At 36.4% G+C, this 12,174-nt stretch overlaps 1 protein-coding gene across 6 annotated transcripts in view; it reads right to left on the reverse strand.

The window, feature by feature from the left end:
• Positions 1–12,174, reverse strand: part of Chrm3 (cholinergic receptor, muscarinic 3) — a 471,486-nt gene that overhangs the window by 251,060 nt on the left and 208,252 nt on the right. For all 6 annotated transcript variants that reach the window (XR_001231254.1, XM_013504732.1, XM_013504730.1 and 3 more), the window contains one exon: positions 1,673–1,735. The gene's annotated coding sequence lies outside the window, so the exon portion shown is untranslated. The remainder of the gene's footprint in view (positions 1–1,672; positions 1,736–12,174) is intronic.

A 12,174-nucleotide genomic window follows, 5' to 3' on the forward strand; every position in this document is an offset into this window, starting at 1 on the left:
TGACTTTCTTTGGAAAGAAATTTCATTAAAAGCTCATCCTTTATCTCCAATATTTTTTAGAAACAAATAAGCATGAGTGAAATAACAGAGTTTGTTAGAAGCGAGACAATTAATAATAAGATTGTAGAATAAAATTTGATTTTTGATGGCCATACTTAGACCACTATGTACTTCTAAACTTTTATTTCAAAAGAGCAAAATACAAAAGATGTTAGGAATTAGTATTTCCTTACTCTATATTCATTGATAATTCCAACTGATCCTGACTACCCCAAGCCAGGGGTCTGCCCCACCTCATACAGGAGTAGCCTCCGTTCACTTAACTTTATAAATGGATAATCTAATGGATAGCTCATGCCATTAAAATGTTCAAAGAGTTCCTGAACTGATGATGTCCACTAACTAGCAAAAATGTGATAAGCAATAGCACAAATTCCTAGCATTGAGGCAGCAGCACACAGCACCTGTCAGGTGCCAGTTTAAGCATCACTGATGCCATTTACTACCATTGGTCAAAGTTCTTAACACCTCAAAGCTCATGTAAAATGAAGATAAAAATACAGAACCAGATAATGAAGATTAAGTAGGATATGGAATCATGTTGAACACCATGCTCAGATATGAACACTATTGGTCAGTTCAGTTCTTATTTGACTCTGAGTGTCAGAAGACCAGGGCAGCTTCTCTTAGTTGAGGGTGTATGAGTCTAGTGCAACAAGATATGTAATGGGAGGTTTTCTAGAGCCCAAGTCCATTTTATCTTTCTGTGTCAGTATCCTTTGCTCTTGGGACTGAAAGACGAAAGCTGTGCTTTCCAGGTAGGATGCTAGGATACGAACAAAGGAAAATATTCCCAAACAATTCTGCTCTTAAAAGTTATTTTTTAAACTCAGGAAGGGACACTGTTCCCATCACTCAGAGCTCATTAGCTGGAAGTGAGTCTCATGACTCCAGGACATATCACTCAGAGCTGGTTGGCAAGAATTTGGTCACATAACTAAATGCCTATCACTTAGAGCTCATTGGCTGTAGATCACATGGGCATGGTAAAGGAGTCTGGGAAGATGAGAGATTTTAAACTAGGCATGTTGCTGTCCTTCATCGCATGAAAATTTCATCATAAAGAAAGAAAGAGAAAATTGCATTTAGGGTAAGACAATAAAAGCATTTGCTGAATAGAGAAATTACTATTAATGACTTTTAAAAAGGATTGAGTTTTCTCAGAAAGTCACTGTTTCTTTATGTTCACACGTAGGGAATAAAAATCTGAATGAAGGCAATATAAATTAAGGGTTAATTCTGAAGCTAATAGGATTAAGATAATTGCTACTGTCCACATATATGCTAATTTCTCAAACATTTTATATTTATACTATTTTTTAAAAATCCCACATTGCTAGTTAAGTTATAAAAGCATTTGAAATAAAGTTAAATTATTTCAAATTTTAATAAGCATACCTTCACCATAATTTTGAATTTAATGAGCAAATTGACAGTTATCTTCATTAAGATAAAAACATGACTGTATATTTATATTACAATGCACGCAGTAGGAATTATACACTGTGTTGCAGAATACCAATAAGTTTTTATTTCTTGTTAACTTTTTATCTTAGAAAAAACTACAAATGTCCTTTTTAAGCAAGGAATGCAACTGGAAAAATAATCTTACCTTACTGTACCTTAGCTGAAGTTCTGAATGTCATTTATTTGGCCTCTAAGCAGAACACAGATGCTAGAAGAGAAAAAGAAGGTGAGATTAACACATAACCAGAATCCTCAGACAGGATAGGATCGTCAATAGGGGTACACATGATAATTTGAGGCAATCTTGAGGTTTCCAAAACAAGGGAAGCTTCCACAAGTGTGTTCTGTAACAACATAACTCCAAGATACACAGCAACGGTTAAGAGGACTTTATATTAGATAGTGCAATTAATAACTCAAAGTAGATTTGTATTTTTCATGCCTTTTTCTTAAAGTCTTAATCTGCACAGAACTAGTAGGGAAAAAAGAGAAGAAAAGTTGTAGATTCTTTGCTATTTTGACCATCGGTGTCTTGGAGATCATCAGTCCTTCGTTGCCCATACATCCCCTTCTCCTTTCCTTGGTCTGTGTCCCCTACACTAGAGCCCACAGTGAGGGAACTGCCAAGGGATGTCTCCTACTTTCAGCAAAGAAAGGCAGCTGACTCTAGCATGGCCTCTCAGACTCTTCCTCTTCCCGTCTAAGGAGTGTGTCTTACAGAAGCAAGGGCTGGAGCTGACCATCCCATTAGATTCTTGCACAGAACATTCAGAGAGATTGAGGCTGAAGGGATAAGTTATCACTGGTCAGAACTTTAACCTAGTTGCAGCTGACTCTTTCTGCCAACTGCTTTGCCTCTTGTATATGCTAATATGTCCTCAGGAAATAATGGTAACATTCCTGGCACTTCCTGAACAAACTAAATCAAATACATTCACACTTACATTACCACCAGAGAAGTAACCTAAAACCCTTCAGCGGGAGGAGGGAACCACTTCTTCCCCTCCTCCTATCTAGCAAACGAACTTTCCTGCCATTTAGGACGTGTCAATGAGTGTAGAGTTCATCCTTTTCTGCTGATATCCATATAGAATTTCATGAATCAAAGGACAAATTCTCAGGCAGTTGGATTTAAACACATCAGTCCTTTCACAGCACCACCACTGTCTTGTACATGGTAGATACTCAACCGATGTCGGTGACATGAATTTTACTGTTAAAATTTATAAAATTCCAAGTTATATTTACCTGATTTACAATTAGTAATCCCAACATTACTTACATATTGGATTCAAGTGACTTTATATAAGTAAATACATATTTCTCAATAATGAAAAATTAAGCAGAACTATTGAGGCTAAAATAGAATTATTAAATACTACAGTAATCAATAATTAAAGTGTCTGCCAATATAAGTATTTTGTATATTAAATGAACTGGGAAGCAATAAGGAAGTTGAACACCCTTAGATTTCTTGAGTATAAGATTCAACAAAGCATTGATTTTGACAACCAGGGAAGAAACTGGCTTTTATCCTAGCTTCAAATTCATTCTGTTGCAAATTAATTGCCCATGACACTCATGTAAGAGTGAGCTTCAAATCTCCACGTACAGCTGACAGGCTCGTCTAAATCTTAGTAAACAAGGTTCAAAAGGTTACATATTCAGAATGTGACTGGTGATCCCAGAGATGGTTGTCGTAATTATGTGGTTAGACAAATAAAGAGGAAAACAAATGAAGAGACAGAAATAATAATGATGGAAAGCTAAACAAAAGGCTTCTTTGAATAGGCCAACGAAATATCACTTTGATTTAGGATTGTAAGAAACAGGATGTTTTGTTAATCTTTAAAGTACTAGTTCCTTTCTGCTAGGCAATGAAATTTTTGAGTACTGAGTCTGAAGACTCAATGAGATAGCAGATGTGGACTTTTAGGATAATAATCTGAAAGTTCCCATTTCCTTAAAATCTCCTCCCCAAAATATCATATTTTCCTAGTTCCTAATTTTTTGAGCATGTATATTCCTCTTATCTCTAGAAAGATGAAAAAACATTTGAGCCAATGTTTTGCAATCTGAGTGGATGATAAATACACCCTTAGTCCTCTGATTTAGATGACATTAATCTACCCACGTCTTGAAATAACTAAGCTTAATTAACTAATTTTACTTCTTACATTCAGCCAAAATTAGATCTCAGACTCTTAGGGATAATATAGATTCTTCCCCTTTTTAAATTTCTAAGCATGCCTTTAGTTTGTCAACTCACCTTATTTAAAGACCAAAATAACAAGTGCTTTTGCAAAATCAATGCTGAAAGCCTGTTTTATGGGATTAGGATAGTTCCAAAAATGTGTAGACTAGGCCAAACATACTTTGCATTAAGTTCTTATTCTTAAATAGCACTCACTAATACCAGTGCCCACACAGATGTCATTCTACACTCTGACTTGCTCCCGTCAAAATCCCTCTTCTTGCCTTTAGCCATCCTACCTAGAGTGTAGGAGACAGAACTAATCAGAACATGAAATGGTTCTCTTAAATGAAGCCATTCAATCCTTGCTAACTGAAGGGAAGTCAAAATAACAGCAGGGGAAGGTGCTGAGGATGAATAAGTTTTGTTTTCTGCGTGCCAGGATGGTCATTAGCTTCAGTCTGTATACGAAACATGAGGTCAGAAGACTGTCCCAAGTTTGTCCTGTAAGTAGTCAGTACAACAGTTATTCAAGCTCGGGTCCTTTTTATTTCAAATCCCACATTATAGTAGTAATAACAACAATAATAAATATTTACTAAATGCTTACTATATTGCAGGCATTATTCCAAGCCTTTCCACACCCCCAATTATATAACCATCACAGCCTGGTGAGGTAAGAACTATTCTTATCTCCACTTTGTGAATGAAGAAACAGACCCTTGACTGCATTTGTGTAGGAAAACATCTCCTCAGAGATCATTAAGGTAAAATTTGGTGTTGCTTCCTTCTCCATTTTTCATGTTCCTTGTCTATTTTTTCTTGTTTTACATCATTCAGATCATAAGCTTAACACAACTCCTGGCTTAAATGGGTAGCGATTCAATGGGCCTGGAAAACCACATGTGTTAGAAGCTATTTCAGCCATCTTGATGGTCATGAGCCCTTGCCAGAGAATCAGAGCAAGTGTTGTTAGCAGACACTGACAGGTCTGTGGTAGACAATTTTACCTAAGCATTCCTGAGAGTCCTTCACAGACCTAGATGGGAAGAGGAAGAAAACGAGAGGGGCATTCTGGAGTTGAAAGTTGCTGAGTGTAAAGTCTTGTTGTCAAGGAGTGGCCTGATAACTGCGTCTAGGAAGACACCACTAACCCAGGATTATGTCCCGTGGTCCAGTCTGGGTGATGGGGAGCACAGGGTCAGAAATCTTCTAGGAGAGGGCACTAACTGCCAGGATGGCAGCAGGCTTAGTGGTTCCTACAAAATGAGGACTCAGCCAGTGGCTGGGAACATGGGCAGGCTTGCAACACTGGGATGAGAGGCCTGGTAATAATAAACGGCATCGTTAAGCCCTTTTGCTTTCTAATGAGAAGGGTCAGGGTGGGACTGTGTATATTAAACTAGAGTGAGGAGGGCAAACCAGGATTAGAGAAAGATGAACTGCTATAAACTTTATCTGTCTCACCAAGGCCCACACTACTGGTCCTTGAAACATACCATTCTCTAAAGCGCTCCCCTGATGATTCTCTTTTACTGGGCAGGGCTATGTCTGCAGGCTCATAGCTCTGAGTTCCTTCAGGTCCCTGAGGTTGAGCCTGCAGGAATGGAAACTATGATTCCTGGGCATTCCTGTTATACTGAGAGTTCTAGAAATACAAGTCAGTGTCAACACACAACTAAGTGAAAAGAAAAGTATTGCTCTTCCTTTCAATTTTGGCAGGGAATAGGAAATCGAGAAAAAGATGTTAGCCCTGTCCATGGAAACAGATGTGTGTCCAATATCAGGGACCAAATCTCGTACTCTGGAGATAAAAGCTGGAGGTTAATAAGACTCTAAAAAAATTCATCTGGATGTAGAGAATGGTGTGAAGAAGATTAGTCAAACTTTGAAATTTTACATCTCATTCCATGTATGTAGAAAAGAGATTAAAAAGAACTTCACCAATAATATTTATGCTGGTTGACTGGCTCCTTTTCTAAGTACATATGGATTTTGTGGATACATTTTTCTAAATCAGGAAAAACTAGTATTTCTACTAATGCCATTTAAATCATAGAACTTTGATATTTTTAAGCATCTGAAATTTAACTAGCTCTTTCAGCACCAAGTTCTTTTAAAAGTAGAAGCAATTTTTAAAAAGGCAGTTTTAAATATCACTTTTAAAAAAGATATGCATAGACCTCATGTATGTTAAATATAAAGACATTTTAACAATTTAATGAGATAACATATAACCTTATAAAGTCAAACTCTGTAGATATGCCTGCTGGCTGGTGAAGGCAATTAAATGTCACTTTAATTTGATTTATTGCTTTTACTAAGAGATGCAGTGAAAACTGAGAAAAAAGAAACTTGGCATAAAAGAAATGAATATAACTTTGGTATACTACAGTGTCCTATCTTTATTTTCTACTCAATTTGATATTCCATTTTAACATGTATAAATATCTAGTGGAGTGAATTTTACCTACAGTTTTGGCTTCTATTTTTCTTTAAAACCATAAAGACATAGAAAGTTGAAGTTCAGAAGTACATAATCACCCAACTCAAGTCCTACCAATTGTGAATTCTGTCCTTAGTTTATAAGTGGATTTAAAATGAAACCTGAACTTCCAGTAAAATATGTATAATCACAAAACAGGAATTAAACACATCCCCTATTTATTTATATCTCTTGTATATGGTTAAAAATAAATCAAAATCTTGAAACCCTGGCTCCTTCATAATGTAATTAACTTCAAGATAATTCATAACAGTAGATATAATACAGAGCCTGGGTAACTGAGTGAAAAAATTCATTTATTATATCATATTTATCATATCCATACAGACTGATGAGAAACACGAGTCATATTGTCCAATGAGGACAGATGTATGGCTGTATGAGTGAATGACCAATATGGCTTGTGTTTCTGATCAATCTGTATGGATCCCAGTCCAGCTTTGTAAGAGATAGTAACCCACCTCATGTGGGTGTGCCATAGTTTATTCAATTATTTTATAATTTGTAAGATTAAGAGTTTTTTACTATTGTAAACAGTGCAGTAATGATAATCATTGCATAGATGTACACTCATTTTTAACCATATATTCCTAAAACTTATTTATGATTCATAGAATATGTGTACTTTAAAATTTAGTAGACACTAGTAAATTATTCACAAAAAGGTTATAACAATTTTGTTTCCTCTTTCCTCACCATAACTGGGTGTTGTTTCTGAAGATCTGTCTCTGTCTGCACATCTATTTGTGTATCTGCTTTTGAGAAGAAAGGCTGTATTCTCAGAGGTATCTCTCCCTTATCTGAGGGCTTCAGAAATAGTCTTGTACTGAGGGCAGGCTGGGAATAATCTTTGCCTAGACTCTGATGCACCTAGCATGAGAGACGTAATCCTTGGAAAATATATTTGGAGAAAAACAACAGTAATTACTATTCAGAGAAAGAATTTTAAAAGGTTTTCTATCCTAGTGAGTAAAAATTATGAAACGCTCCATTTAGTAAGTTCCTATTACATTCTGATCTAAGTTGATGTTATTATTTCTTCCATGAAACCATAATTTTAAAAATGCCTAACCAAATGGTTTCCTGTAATCTTAAAAAGTAAAAAAATAAAATCTGTAAGAAAGAAAAAGGTTCAGTCTCCAACCTTTAATTTTATAAACAATACCATATCTTTAAAATACTGCTCTTTAGCTAGAGATGGATCAGCTCAGGTGCTCAGAAATGTTAATCACCCTTCTCTTCAGGTGACCTTTCAGCAGTCCCATCCCAGGTGGCTTTTAATTATAGCCCTTAAATCCAAGCCTCCCCCCCCCCCACGCCTCAGCTCTTCCTCTCTTGCTCTCCCTTTCCTTCACTCGCTGTCTCCTTCCCTTCTTCCCCCCTTTCCTTCTTCCTCATTAAGCCATAACATGGATACGAAAGCTACAAGTGAGTTTTATTTTTGGACATACCAGGGTTATAGATCCTGATCAAGTGATAGTGTTTACCAGAGTTCAAGGGTCTTATTTTAAAGGGAAAGAAGTGTACTTTGAGTTTAGATACTTACAAAAGATATTCTTTTGGGTGTTCCCATCAGGAATTAGATAAACTGCTAACAGGACCACATATGAAATCTGCAGTCCCAGATCTCCCTTTTACAACTGAAGCACCATTCTTAACAATTATGCTTTGCAATTGATCAGAAGAGGAAAAATTAGTAACAGTCTTGGCTCACTTTAAAGCTCTGTAGGCAGATTTATTCCTAAAAAAGCTATTGAAGGTATATTTTGCTCTGTATCTAGGACCTGCTTGTTTAGAGAACATGTTTCCTTTATTCTCTTCAGTCTACTACTAACAGGAAATCTCCATGAATGGTCTTCAAGACTTAGTGTCTGGGTTTTCTCATCTGCTGCCTGAAGTAAAAAATCATTAATTTACCACTCAGGAGTGATAAAAAAGAGAAAGGAAATACCACATTTAAATGTTAACATGACTATCTTTTAAGTGATAGCAATGTGCATTATTTTTCCCCTAACATTTTTGTTTTCCAAGTTTTTCAAAAATATGAATATATTGCATTCTGATGAAAATGTGACTTAAAACATATCTGTACGATAATTCCTGAGCTCCTCTCCATGTCCAAAACTCTACTGTGCTCACCAAGATTCCTGTCTACTCACCCACTTTGGGCTTCCAGTTTCTTTTGAAGCTTTTTGTAGTACAAGTTATTCACACGGACCAATTCTTGTTTCTGCCTCTTTCCTGGGATGGTGGGTAAGGATTGTGTACCCCAAATATGCCCTGACATGCATGTCTCTGTCCAGATGGGCAAACAGCTAAGACCAGAGGAAACAACAAAGTCATGCCTGGAGAATTTTTAAGTGTATGCATTTCTCTGAGTACACTGAAACTAAGCTCAACTCCTTAGAAACATAATTGATAACAAGAAAAAGGGACTCAACTTTAAGCAGGAAAGATTTATAAATGCTTTTGAAAGATACCAGAAAAGCAGGTTATTCAGGGATACTGTCATGAAAGAATAATGTGAGGATGTAAAAGGGATTGTCACAAGTTATACACTCCAGACACAGAAGGAACCTCCAACGTGACTACAGTGGTCATCTTGCCTCCTGCAAATTGCCACCACTTTGTGTATGTGTATGTGTGTGTGTATGTGTTTGAGAGAAAATTGATTATAGAGCTCTATACTGTTTACAGTGTGTTACATATAATTGTGCTTACCAAAAATTTTCAAATAATTTAAAGTCATATTTTTTTTTTTTTTTTTTTTTGGTTTTTCTCCGGTACCGGGAACCGAACTCACGACCTTGCACTTGCCAGGCAGGCGCTTTGCCGCTGAACTAAATCCCCAGCCCCTAAAGTCATATTTTAGATTCAAAATCTTTCCAGTATTGATCATTCATATAAGAATTAACTCTTGCTGGTATTGTAGAGAGCCATGGGACTGTCTGGATTTTAACCAATCAATCACCAAGATGACCCAGTGAGCAAAACTGAACAATCACAAGACGCTTCACAGGTGTTCATAACATTTCTACGATTCTACTAAATGTCCCAAGAGCTCCACAATATGCAAAAAGGAATTTGGTGCTCAAGTAAATTTGAGAAGTATGGGTTAAATACCATGCACCTTTATCGTTACAAGAGGAGTACAGTACATAGAAATGTTAAAACTGAGAGGTCCATTGCAGCTCTCCTAAAGACAGATGGATTCTGGCACCTGCTTTTCCCAGTTTTCTTTTTCCAGATGAGTTTTCCTAGGGGAGCTAAGTAAATGCTACGTTGCGCAAAATGCTTAGGTTAAATTTTTCTCTACTCTGCTATAGAAAAAGAAAAAAATCTCATTTTCAGATTCTAGCCTAGCTGGAAACGAATTTATTTTTGAGTCTGGGTAAGTATTTTCCCCAAGTTCATAGAATTTTTAAGGTCATGAAAATTACTTTACCTTACTAAAAAGGGACTACTGCATACTGCATTGCACAACCAAAAATAATTGATTTGGGGTTTAAAAAAACTGTTAACATTATTTAAAATATATATATATTATAAGTGTCATATTTTGAAACACAACCTTGACATTCCTAGATACACTCCTGAAAATCTAATGAGCTCCTGAAACTGTATTTACCTAAAATTACAACCTCTTAAATATTTGGAAAGGTCACTTCTGATGTGATGAATTACAATTTTGGCAATTCCTATTGTACAGCTGTTCTCAGGAAATATAATGCTGTTGGTGGTGTAAACAACATATTTAATCTGATTCCCTGGAGTTTTCCTCACTAAATATCTTTCAGAAAATGCTCAAATATCTTGAATTAATATAGCTTTTCCCTGCTGGCTTTGGTTTGTAAATGGTTAACACATACTGCTGAATAGTAGCCTGCCAGGAGCCCAGGACACCCTGCTTCTGTCCAGCAAATGCACAGAGCAAGGAATGCCTTAGGAAAGCCCTTCAGTGAAAAGTTACATTTGTAAAGAAATGTTCATGGTAAAATATTCTCTATTATGTTCAGTGAAGGTAAACAAAACTAACACTGTGTGGACCACATGCCCAGTGTTATAAGCACAAAAACATACACAAAATAACCCTTAAAATATACATAGACAATTTAGTTTTGTGCAAATAAATTTTGTGATTGAACAGGTCAAAAAAAGGTCAATTTTCAGTAATTTCTGGGAGTTCAACTTGCAGAGATCAAAATGTCAATAGTACTTATAATTTGAGGGTGGATAATGATATTTATTTCAGGCATTCATTTTCTAAATTGTTCCATTTATTTTCAAAATTTTTTTATGATGAATATTCATCAGTTTCAAAATACATTAAAAAAAGATAGATACAGAGGCAAAATCATGTTGCACGATTAGATTGTTTATTAGAGAAGAAGGAAAGAAATGGAAGGAAGGCTCTGGGCTGTGCTTTAGGGATCATTTTCAAAAGCTGTATACAGAGTGCAACGTTTCACTATAAACAGGCATATATGAAAAGATCTCAGCTGATCAGGGTTTGGGGAAGAAGCACTTGCTGCTTTTGGTATTCAAGGACTGCCCTTATTTCCCACCCAAGACGTAGAACAAATGGCACCATCTATTATATTTGGGATTAGGTAATATGGTAACAGAGATGGATTCTTGTTTTGTGTGTGTGCTGAGGATTTAAGGGAATTACACATATAGAACACTTAAGACAGTGAAAGTGTCTTTCTTCTGCAATCTTGAAGTCTTACTGTAACTGTCTTCCAATACTGTATCTAGCTTTGTAGTTGAGAAGTCTGATGCTCTTCTGATCTTCATTTATTTTTATGCTACTTAGTTTCTTATAGGATCTTTTCCTTTATCCTGGCTGTTCTGGAATTTTACAATGATGGGTCTAGCTCAGGATTTTTCATGTATTTCAGGTCCTTTGTTCAAAGATTTAAATCTTTCAGCTGTGGCAAACTGTGTTTTTCATACTACTTCTTGTTTCTTTATGAATCTTTTTGGGGGGAGTCTTTCCATCTTTTTCTTTTCTATTTTTATTTCTGGCTATTGTTTTTCATATCTAGCTTTTAACAAAGGGAAGTTGTAGCTTTCAATAAACTTTCTGTAGTGGGCAAGATAGTAAATTCTGTGGCTTCATGATCTATATTATCTATATGAAAACTTACTCTTTTTGTATTGCTGAAATAGCCACAATGTATATATGGAGAGATGGATTCTTGTGTTATTCATTTGTTATCCTTCACCTTTCCCATTTGACATATTTTTGTGCACTTTAGCTAGTTAGAGAGTAGCCATATTAAGGTTCTGAAAACAACTGTGGAAGTTGTATATTGTCTGTGTTTCTGATTAGATAATCAGTGCATTTTAAAGGCTCCTGGCTGGTATTTCTACAACAGAAGCACTCTGGAGGACCCATACTTCCAGGGCTTGTTCAACAAAGGGAATGCCACTTCACCCACCTGGAGGGAGTTTCAGGGCAGAGCCAGGGAGAAGTTCTCTCCTGATTTATAGCAGACATTATAAAGGTGACAATGTTTTCCTTTAGAAAGACCCACTTATATCTTGGATTTCAGTGAACCTCAGTTTCTGCTGAACAGAGAACCTGTCTCATGGCTTTTTAAAAACATGAAATAAAACAGTAAACATAAACTTTGTAGAAAATATCTGGCACATGAAAGTGTTCAGTAACTGGAAATCACCATTCTTACTGGATAAGGATGAGCCCAAAGTGCAGGAGCAGTAGCAGTATCTTTCAAAATTCACTTTTCCTTTTCCTTTGGGTTATCAGCTGCAGCTGTGAGCCCTGCTTCCGGCCCGTGTGTGCTGCACAGATGTGGAACCGAGATGGCAGTGTTGAGAGCTCAGACCTAGGCACAAATGATGGGCAAATCCTCCAGGGAGGAGATGGTCAGGGAGAACATCAAACTCCGAACATAGTGCCACAAAAATGCTTTTATTCTAG

This window comes from Chinchilla lanigera, unplaced genomic scaffold (genome assembly GCF_000276665.1).
Source record: "Chinchilla lanigera isolate Chin_1 unplaced genomic scaffold, ChiLan1.0 scaffold00091, whole genome shotgun sequence".
In the NCBI taxonomy this organism is placed as follows: Eukaryota; Metazoa; Chordata; class Mammalia; order Rodentia; family Chinchillidae; genus Chinchilla; species Chinchilla lanigera.